The sequence below is a fragment of the Papio anubis genome, chromosome 9 (genome assembly GCF_008728515.1).
Source record: "Papio anubis isolate 15944 chromosome 9, Panubis1.0, whole genome shotgun sequence".
Lineage (NCBI taxonomy): Eukaryota > Metazoa > Chordata > Mammalia > Primates > Cercopithecidae > Papio > Papio anubis.
In genome coordinates this window covers 52,389,787-52,400,857 of record NC_044984.1, presented here as the reverse complement: position 1 = coordinate 52,400,857, position 11,071 = coordinate 52,389,787, and the positions used below count along the sequence as shown (strand labels likewise).

At 51.4% G+C, this 11,071-nt stretch overlaps 1 long non-coding RNA gene across 1 annotated transcript; it reads right to left on the bottom strand.

Moving 5' to 3' along the window:
- Positions 1–7,587: 7,587 nt before the first annotated feature.
- LOC103875791 lies at positions 7,588–10,769 on the bottom strand. Its single transcript, XR_634756.2, has 2 exons — positions 10,031–10,769; positions 7,588–7,797 (listed from the first exon to the last, which is right to left on the bottom strand). It is a non-coding gene; the product is annotated as an uncharacterized LOC103875791 (long non-coding RNA).
- Positions 10,770–11,071: the final 302 nt, after the last annotated feature.

Genomic DNA, 11,071 nt, shown 5'->3' with positions numbered 1-11,071 from the left:
TTCACAAATGCCATCTCCAAAAGGAGCTCCTCCCCTGGCCACTCGCAGCCCCACCGCAAGGGCTGCCCTCTTCTCCATGCCACCCATGCTCAAAATCAACATCACTTCTGGTGATTTCTCCCCTTTTCTGTATACACAATCACTCAATTATCTCCATTCTTTCTTCAAAATCTCTTATTTCTCACTGTTCATTTTCACCTTTTCTCTTAACACCCCAGCACTGTGACCTTATGTCAGCCTGGTTCCTTGCAGAAGCCTCCAACGGGTCTCCGTCAATGCTTCGAGTTTATCCTGCACACTGCTGCCAGACTTGTGGTCCTTGAAAACACCCCCTTCATCATACCGTTCACCTGCCCTCCCATCTCTGCAGGCTCGCCCACTGCCTTCACCAGACCAAGTCCACACTCAGCCCTGCACTCAAGGCCAACTGCACCTGGCCCCCCACCCCCGACAGCTTCCCACCCTCATCCCCTACTCCCCCTCTCTCCAGTTCCTCAGTTTAGCAAAGGGATTACTCCAACATCATGCTCCTTTCTCCGCTCCTGACACATGCCGTCCCTCCTCCCCCAGCTCCCTGTCCCCCTCCTGCCTCTGGCCCACCTCTCAGTCAGGGCCTCCAGAGCCCTCCTCCCAAGGCCTGCAGGACTCATTATCTGTACTGTTGATCAAGCAAGTAATTATGCACAGCCTTGTAAGGCTCTTCTGTTTAGCCTGGAACAGGTATTGAAACTGACTAGTGCTATTTAATCTCTGTATCTCAGGTCTGCCTCTATGTCTGTATCTACATATCTCATCACCTAAATCCTATAAACCACTTGAAGGTGACAACTGTCTTAAAGGTCTTGGTTTCTCCCTACAGTGGCTAATAGGTAGAAGATAGGTGCTGGATATATATGTTGAGCTCGTCTTTCTGCCCACATAACTTGGTCTCAAACAAATAACCAGGGCTGGTCAGAACAGTAAGCGTCACCGTTAGAAGTCTGCTCTTGGCCACCACAAATCTGCCACAGATCAATTTCACTGTAACCCCTCAGCTCAGGTCCCCCACGGGCATCGCCGGTCTCCAGAGTGATCGCTGACCGAGGCGAGGCGCTGGAGGCCGCCCCAGCTCGGCTCTGCCTGCTGATTTGGCGATCGGATTTCCATGCCCCTCCCTGGTCCCCAGCTAAAAGGAAACATCCCGGGGATGGGGGATGGGTGGGGGGATTCCTGAACCCTGAACCCTGACCCCTCCTTGGTGAAACCACTCCAGCCCAGCTCAGGGGTCGTCAAAAGCACTCTGGGGAACCTCTGCCCTTGGGAGAGAAAGAAGACACTGCACCTTTAAGTCTGCAGCCGGTTGAGAAAAACAAGCTGTGATTTATATAAGCGGGAAAATCATGTGATTTGCAGGAACGCTCCCTCCTCCCCCGACCCCCTCCCCGCGTCGCCTCCAAGCCCTTCCCAGAGGGGCCCGGGCGGCGGGCTGGGCCCGGCTGCCCATGAGGGGCGCGGGCGGGGTGCGCGCCGAGCCTTGGTTCACAAAGCCTCCTCCCCGGGCCTGCACTCCCGCAGCTCTTCCTTGTGGACGTCGGACTCGGGGACAGGCGGCGGCGGGCTCTGGGGCGCGGCAGTTTGGTCCCCACGTTGCCTCGCGGCGGGATGCAGTTCAGGGGGTCCTCGATGGGGCCCCGCGGACCTGGGCCTCCGAGGGCGCACGAGGCCCACTCCCCCGACTGGGTGGGCTGTTGCCCTCAAGCCAGGGTGTGCGGTGGAGAAACTGAGGCTCTCCTTCAGCTGCTCAGGGAGAAAGGAAAGCCGGGGACCCCACACACTGGCGTCTGTGTCCCAGAACACCCAGCAGGGGGGAGAGCAATTTAAGAAATAATCTGGTTGGCAAAGGGCATAATGAAAATCAGCCATTTCTAGAGCTGAAGGGCGGTCGTGTTTAGCCCAGAGGACCTAGCCAGCTTTCAGGAAAAAAACGGATGTGGCCTTTCAGGCAGAGCTCAGAAAAAAAGAGCTGTGATTAGGAGACCCTAAGAACCAGGAAAGATCTTTTAAATATTGGAGGGGAGGTGGTGTAGCTGCTGAGGAGCCCACACCCACGCTTAGTTAGCTCTGACAGCTTCTAAAGGAAAGGGAGATGCTTAGATCATCCTGAGAAACTGGAGGATCTCCTGAGTGACCTGAAAAGGTCATCTCATCCATCCCCCTGCTGCTGGAGGAATATACAGAGCCCATCCCAGAAGAACTCCCAATGGGAGAGGATGAACAATCACTTCTGAAACCAAGCTCAGGAGAAGTTGAGGAGCTTTCTCAAGGGAGAAGAGCTGCCAGGAGAAGCAAGGGTCTCTCTCATTGCCACTTCCTTTCCATAAACCATATTGATGGGCTCTGAAATTGTCCAAGGAAGGAAACCTGTGGCTTCTCAGAGCAACCAGTACCAGGGGTTCAAGCTCATCGGAGAGCATGTTGAAGTTCTGTTTTATTTTCCTCCATTGGTCACCTGCTGGGGATGAGGCATAGGCCTAGGGTTGTCACCTGGAGGAAAGACATGATGCAATTAACAAAGCTGCTAATGCCTCCTCTCACCCTGAACTCTGCCCTCAGCCTCTGTCCCAGCCCACCCTCTGCATCCTGCACAGCCAGCTGGGCCCTGGGGGGGTCCTCCTGGCCCTCCTCCCACCCGCCCTTTCCCTGTCAGATGGAGGGTCTTTATGCTGAGATCACTGAAGGAACAGAGCCTCAGTGCGCTCTGTCACACCAGCAATGAGAAAACCTTTCTAAAGGCGAAAGCTCATGGAAGGCAGATTCCTGATTATTCCATAAATCCTGGAGAAGAAAAATATAGGTTAACATAAGGATTCAAGAGGATGGCACTCTGTGTGTTCAGGCATATGCTAACTTCACTCATTCCGTTATTTAGTGATTTTGTTATTTAGGGTGTGCCTGGCACTGAGTTAGGCACCAGGGCTACCACATAAATAAGACAGAGATGGTCCCTCCCCGAACCCTGCTGCGCAGTCCTTCACTCTGCCTCCCAGGACGGGAGGCTATGATAGACTTTTCTCTCCTGCACCAGCATATGTCTGTCTCCTTCCCAGCCCACCCCTAGCAGGTGTTGCCCCCAGCCCCAGCTGCTTATGTCTCGTGTGTTCTGCCAAGAGCTGCTTCTGTCAGAAAGCACTAACTCTCTGGTGATTGGGTGGTGGATAGAAGAGGTAACCTAAAGGCCTGTCCAGAAAATGAGATCAAAGTTGGCAGCCTCCTGGGCCCCTCCCAAAAAAGGATATAACCACCACCATTTATAATTATTTCAGGCCCCACTTCACTCTGTCGCACCCGCTTTCTGTCTCTCTCTCTCTCTTTTTTATTATTATTATTTTTTTAGTTCTTTTTCTGATATGCCTGGATGCCCCAGTGCAAGTCTCCTCTTTCTGAAGCCTCCTGTGCCAGAGACCTGTCCACCTCAGAGCCCTCCCAGGTGCAGCTCAGCTGCATCCACAGGGGGTCCTGGGTCCCTAGGCCCTGCACAGATGTCTACCCAGGGTCTCTTGGTCTCTCCCCATTGAGGGTGCCCAAACACCATCCTTAATCACAAGTCTGCCAGCCTCCACCTTCTAACTCTCCTAGACCACACCAGCCCCTGCCTTATTCCAGTATTTTCCTGATTTCACCTATTTCCAGCTTCCCTCAGCCATGCACAAGCACAGCCTGATGCTGTGCATAGGAAGAACTGGCAATAAGCCTATGGTGAACAAATATTTCTAATGAAAAAAAGGAATTATGGCCCCAAACTGAAAACACACTGAAAGCCACAAACTCTGTTACCTTCAAAAGAAGTCATATCTGGACCGCTGAGGTTTTAAAAAAATGCAGAGTGAATTAGTGAAATCAGCTCATCACGGATACTGTCTCTTTCAGGAAATGAAGCCTCAAAAGAAAAAAGGCATCCCAGCCCCTGCCAAATTCCATTCTGTTTCAAATTAGCCTTCCAGTAAAATGAGGGGGCTGTCCTAACTGGTCTTTAAGGTCCTCCTAGTACCAGCGCTCTGAGGCTCTCTATTTCCCCTGAACAACCTCTTGGAACTCTCCACATTCTCTTAACTGAGAAGAAACTGCATTTGTGCTCTGGGCTGAAGCTCAGAAGTGGGCTTTCACGACAGTCATTTCAGGCCTGTTTCCCTTTTTCTCCCTTCCCTGAAAGGGCCTCTGGTCTTTCCCAAGCTGCCTGAGTAGAAGGGAACACAGCTCCCCCAGAGCAGAGGGGCCCGCGAGAGGGAAAGCTGGCCCAGGCCCAGGGCAGGCTCGCCTCTGACTCTGCAGGGACATTCTTCCCTCCCAGCCAGCAGGGAATTTCTGGAACTTCTAAACAGCACATCCTCGAGCCAGCCCAGGCCCCACGGCATCCTGCACCCCAGGTTTACAAGCTTTTTAGTGGTAACTAACACATTTGGCAAACCTCCTCAAGTGTGAGCCAAGCCAGGCCTTTTTCCCCAGGTCCCAAGTAACAAAGGGATACTGGGCTGGGCCAAAAACAGGATCCATCCAGCCAGATGAGCCTAGAGCCTTGGTTCTCGGGGCCAAGGCTGGAGAGGACAAGAGGGAAATGTCCTCGGCCAGCCTCACTGTGGGCTCCGTCACCATGCAGGCTGGTCCAGAGATTTCAGGATGCATCACTGATTCCAGGCAGGGCTCCATCCCCGGCCCACATTCAGCCCAGGACCTGGCCAAAGAATCACCAAGAATTCCCAACAACACAAAGCACGGCCCATTTTCCATGTCAGGCTCCTCCAGGATCTCTGGGTGGGAGCAGCCCGGCCTTCTCACTGGGTTCCTATGTCTGGGGGGTACAAAAAGCATATGTTGGCCAGGCACAGTGGCTCATGTCTGTAATGCCAGCACTTTGGGAAGCCGAGGCAGGCAGATCGATTGAGGACAGGAGTTCAAGACCAGCCTGGCCAACACGGTGAAACCCTGTTTCTACTAAAAACACAAAAATTCGCCAGGTGTGGTGGCACATCCTATAGTCCCAGCTACTCGGGAGGCTGAGGCAGGAGAATCACTTGAACCAGGGAGGCGGAGGTTGCAGTGAGCTGAGATCACGCCACTGCACTCCAGCCTGGGCAACAGAGCGAGACCCTGTCTTAAAAATAAATAAATAAATAAATAAGGCATATGTCTCCATCAGAGATAGTCAACTGCCATGTATCTCTGCTTTCAGATGATTTTAAAGAGAATGTTGTTTTGAAAGCTCGAGACATGTTCAGGGTTTGGCTTTGGTTCTACCTCCATCTCTGTTTTGAGAAACACAGTCCTCTTCTCTGTGCATCTGGAAATCTTGAAGGCAGTGAGCTGTGTTGCAGGGACTTCCTCATTACCCAGGCTGTGCCTTGTCCAAATGTTGCCGAAGGTCTCCAAGAAGAGAAATCCATCCACTCCTTCCTTCAGGCTGTCTAACTGGCGTGCCTGCCCTGTAATATCCAAGCAGTGACTCCAGCCCCATTCCCCTAAGTGCAGGGACTCCATCATTGTGTCCCCCCAACCTTGCAGTGCCTCTCAAATCTTGCCACAACCTCCCACCTTCTGAGTGCCAAGATTCTCAGGTTTGTGCTTCCTCTGGTGACCTCTTGCTGGGCTTCCCTGCTTCCCACCTCTCACCCTCTAACTGCACCTCTCCTCCCGCAGCTGCTCTCCTCTCCCACCCCCTCTTTATCACCCTCTGCTTAGCCCCATCCCTGCATTCCCCCAGCCACCCACAACTCACACAGCAGCAAACTTTTACTCAAGGTTAGGGGTCATAGAGAGGAAATGGCAGTAAGCAAATGAGAATCTATGAATAGATATTACCCTGAAAGTTCACCAACCATCTCCCACCTCAGAAAACTTCTCACTATCCCCTAAGTCCCAACTGTTTTAAACCATCTTCTCTCCAGCCTTCCTCTTCTCTTCTAGACCCTTCTACCCAAACTCCAAGTTCCTGGGGATTCATCTTGCAAAACAATTTGTCTTGCCTTCTGCATGCACAGAAAGTTCCATTGTTCTCACCAGAGCACTTCCCTATCGGGGTTCATCATAGCTTAATCCTCAAAACAGAGGCATCTACCTCCAGGATAGATGCCAGCCCGCCCCTGGAATGATAAAGCACAGCATTTTGTTTTCTATGTAACACTTTCTTCCTATCCACCCCCCACCACCGCCCCCTTACATCTGGTACCCCTGACAGTCAAGAAATCCACCCCAAAATGTTCCTGTTTTCTTTTTCCTTTTTGCTCCTTCTTTTTTTCTTTCTTTACTCCTCTATAGGCATGGCACATCACTGATCCGCATTCCTGCTGCAGTTGAAATGGTGATCTAATTAAAAATAAGTCAGCATGAAACAGATACAAAAGCACAAAATATTGTATGATTCCCCTTACATAAGGTACCTAGAGTAGCCAAATTCCCAGAGACAGAAAGTAGAATAGTGGTTACCAGGAGCTGGGGAGAGGGGAGAAGGGGGAGTTATTGTTTAGTGGGTGTGGAGTTTCAGTTTGGGAAGATAAAAATACTTCGTGTCACTAAACTGTACACTTAAAAATTGTTAAAATGGTGTATTTTATTTTATTTTATTTTATTTTGTTTATTTATTGAGACGGAGTCTCACTCTGTCATCCAGCCTGGAGTGCAGAGGCGCCATCTCGGCTCACTGCAACCTCTGCCTCCTGGGTTCAAGTGATTCGCCTGCCTCAGTCTCCCAAGTAGCTGGGACTACAGGCGCCCACCACCACGCCTGGCTAATTTTTGTATTTTTAGCAGAGATGAGGTTTCACCATGTTGGCAGGCTGTTCTCAAACTCCTGACCTCAGGTGATGCGCCCACCTCAGTCTCCCAAAGTGCTGGGATTACAGGCGTGAGCCACCATGCCCAGCCAAAATGGTACATTTTCCATTATGTATACCTTACCACAATACAAACAATAATGTTAATAACATTCATTCTGACCTCAAGAGAGACCTGCAGTTAATTCCACAAATAGGGGCTTTTCCCTCAGCAACTTTGGATCATATCACTTCTGTGAACTCCTGGGCAGACAGCCTGTGCTCAGGAGATCAGCCTCACCTGCCTCAGGCTTGGTGTTCAATCATCTTTCTGCTGACCCCACCCACGTGGCTGTAGACTTTAGGCTCTCCTTCCAAACTGATGGAAAACAGAAGCAGCACGCAGCAGCTGACACTGGAATAGGAGCCTTCAGAGTTGGTTTTAAGCCTAGTTCAGTCATTAACTAGCTATGCAGCCTTGGGCAAGTTATTTAATCTCTTTCAATATCCTTATAAAGAAAATGGAGAAGATAATAGCCGGTCCCCAGTGAAATAATGGATGTGAACACACTTTGAGAAGTATGTGCAAGCTTCATCATCTCTTAAACACCTCAGACATTAGAAAGAAGTTGCTACCTGGAAATAAGGAGGTAGCCAGCAAATAGCTCAGTAAATACAGCCTAAAAATACCACTTTGATCTTGGGCCAATGTCCCTAAATCATTATCCTCCTCAAAGATGGAATGAAGCAAGGTCCTTCACAGTCTGGTCTCTACTAAGAAAACTCCATTTTACTGAGACACTGATTTTCCCCATGATTTGCTTTTATTCAGAACCAATATCCAGCTTTGTCCACAGGGTGCCCACTGCATTGCTTCACTGAGGTGAGGAGTGGGTTCTGAGCAGGAGCATCATCAGGGAGGAGTGGGAACGGGACAGAGGGAAGGGCTGATTCCCAGGAGCATGTGTTCCCAACAGCCCCCTCTCATAACGTTCACAGCACTCGGGCATGTTGACTGTCAAAAGACAAATGAAAAGGTGACAGCACGAGTAGGGTGGATACAAGACGAAAGTTCTCATAAAAGACGGTGGCCTGATAGTGGCTTCAGACGGTGGCATTGGCTGCCCCTCAGTCTGGCTGCCAGCTGGTCCCGCTGCCCTGGCTCTGGTCCATTCGGATGTAAGAGGCAGCACTTCTTGTCAGGAAGTCCCTCTTTCCCTCAGGCCTTAGGAAGAAGTTCAGGTCCCCACAGCCTAGGTAAGTCCACACTCTTCCTCCCTCTGCCCTCCCCTGCCTCACCAAGACCCTCTCTGTCCTTCTCTTAGCTGTCCCCTCCCACCTCCAGGGAACGCCCAGAGGCAGAGGACCCTGTACTCCATGTCTCTGGCCCCAGCCACACTCAGGCCCGTCTCACACACCTCACAGTGACCCGGCTTAGCCCAGATGGAAGTCATCTGGTTAGGGCTTCAGACTGATTTCACCAACAATGACGTTATGCTTGTCCACACCCATTCCCACATCACCTCCTTCCGAGTCCCCTTCCCACTCACTCAGGCAGTGCCAAGAAGTGAAAATGGAAGCAGACTCAAAGGAACCCGGGCTGGGGTTGCATCTGGGGACACGACCAGGGCCCAGGGCTTGGACCACGGACAACTTCAGGCTCCGACCTTATCTAGCCCAACCTCCCAAGCCACTACCACACCACAGCTGCAGAATCTGCAACCTACAGGAGCTCGCTTTTCACTTAAAGCCAAGGGAGGGGAACGGAGAGATTTCCCGCAAAGCCGTTCTCTCATAGAGTAGCCTGTTTCCCTGCTTGCCTCTGGGCCTCGGGACACTCAGGGTGGACTGTTCTTGCTGCGGCCCCACAGCCTTCAATCCAAGCCAGTCAGGGGCGTCTGCGTATCACCACACCCCAGGTCCGAGGACCCAGAGGGGCACAGGGTTGTTGTGGGCTCTGAGAATATCACCGTGAGTTGCAAAATTTATGGGATTTTAACTTTACTTAGTACCCAGCCAGGACAGACCCAGAGGACCTTGATCCCATGGACGACCAATGGAATAAACTGTTCCTACAAATGGGACCTCATCCCAACCTCCTCTCCACCCCTCCTCTCAAAGGTGGCCTGTTTAAGAGCAAGCTGCTCTAACCTTACCACACCTTCCTGAGAGCTGGGTAGAGGGGAGGGGTAGGGGTGCTGAGCAATCACTGTGGCTGAGAGCTCCCTGGAAAGGGGGAGAGAATTCAAGAACTCCCCATTCTTGAAAGAGCCAGAGTGGTTCCTCACAAGGAACCATGGAGTGTCACTGGCCAGACCACTAGCACAGCCTGGAATGTATGAGCCACCAGCTTCTCCACCAGCGGCCCTCTCAGCTCCTCCATGGAGGCTGGGGGTGGAAAGGAATAACGTTTCTTCTGAGGCCCTCCGGGGCGTAGCCCACCCCAGCCTTCTCACAGGGTGCTTTGAGGGAGAAGCTGCAGCCCAGCCTCTCCAGCCTCTGCCCTCACAAAGGCACCCTCTGTCACAGCCTCCCCCACGCTCCCCACTCCCCGCACCCCGCACCCCGCACCACACACATGCACTTCCTACAGGAGCAGATTCCAAGCCCAGTTAATGTCGGATGCTGCCTCCCGACAACATGCTGGAACAAAGGCTGCTCATGACTAAATGTGCCGGGGTGCTTGTCAGGGCTTAGGCAAACGTAATTATAGGGAGAGGCAAAGCCGCTCTTGCAGCCACACCTGGCCATACAGTAAACAGCACTTTTTCCTGTCGAGCTGGGGGGAGCTGAGAGACAGGGAGGCGACAAACCACAATTTGAATCATTTGGAGAGAAGCTATAAATATAATAATGAGTCATTTGTAAAATATAATTTCATCCAAAAGCCTGGAAAAAAATAGGAAAGAAGTTCTTATGCTATTTCAGGCTAAATTGTTCAAGGGTGTTCTGCCAGAACCTGGGGAGGGGACCCAGCTGCCCACCAAGAGCCAGGCTGGGATTCACATACGGGCCTTCCCGAGCTCCCCGCCTCCCACCGAGAGTGCTGCCTGGGACAGCGCCTTCCCCTGGCCCTCGGAATATGCCGGGATGGAAATGCCGCAGACTCTAGCGCTCACTCTGTGGAGAGCTGATAAGAATCATGGACAAGCCAACCTGAGGTCCAGGCTGTGCAGCCTCAGAACAGTTTAGGGCAGGCCCGCTGTTGTTTTTGGCAAATTCTGGCCCAGCCTTGAGGCCCTACCAACCTTTCATGCTCAGGGTGGCTTTTCTAGTGGTGTTCCAAGGTCTCTTCTAGAACACTGGGAAGACAGTTCCAGCCCTGGGCCCCAACTGCTCTGGGGGAAGAAGGTGGAGCCTTTCTAAAGCTCTGTCTGGGGGAGGGGGCTGAGGTCACACTAGGGTTGGCCCAGGTCACCACCACCATTCTGGGTAGTTGTGAAGAGCACGTGCTGTGGAACTAGACTTTTCTTAGGTTCAATTACATCTGGGCCACTTAATATCTTTGTGACCTTAAGAAAGTTACTTAATCTCTCTGGGCGCAGTTGCTTCACTTATTAGATGGGTTTAATAATAACTGTACCTTCCTCAAAGGATTCTTGACAAGATGAAATGAGTTAATATGGAAACACTTGGAATAGGGCTTGGCATAGTCAGTACTTAATAATGTTGACTAATAAGTATTATTATTTCTCACTGGCATCTCTGTACAACAGAAAACCACAGGACAAAGGTACCATGGCATACATTGTTCACCATGGGTGGCTGTGGATACACAGGGTCAGGTCCTCTGGCTTGTCCTGTCAACACTGAGCAAACTCTTCAATCTCTGCAGCCAGAGGATCCCCTTTATCCCTCCTTACACCCCTACTTTGTCTCTGAACTGAACTGCAAGTAGGGAGAGGAGGCAGGGTAGCATTCGACCTACTGGGGTTTGGTTTTGGTTTTGTCTTTTAGAGACAGGGTCTCACTCTATCACCTAGGCTGCAGTACAGTGGTGTGATCATAGCTCACAGCAGCCTCTAACTCTTGGGCTCAAGTAGCTGAGACTACAGGCCGCACCACCACACCCAGCGAATTTTAAAATTTTTTTGGAGATAGGGTCTTACTATGCTGCCCAGGCTGGTCTCAAACTCCTGGCCTCAAGTGATCCTCCTACCTCAGCCTCCTGAGTCATGGGGATTACAAGTGCAACAAGCCACTATGCCCATCTTCTACCTACTGTTTAGGGGCCCTAAGTCAGTTGCTACTTTAAAACAACTGAACACATCCTGAGCTCTAACTTCAGC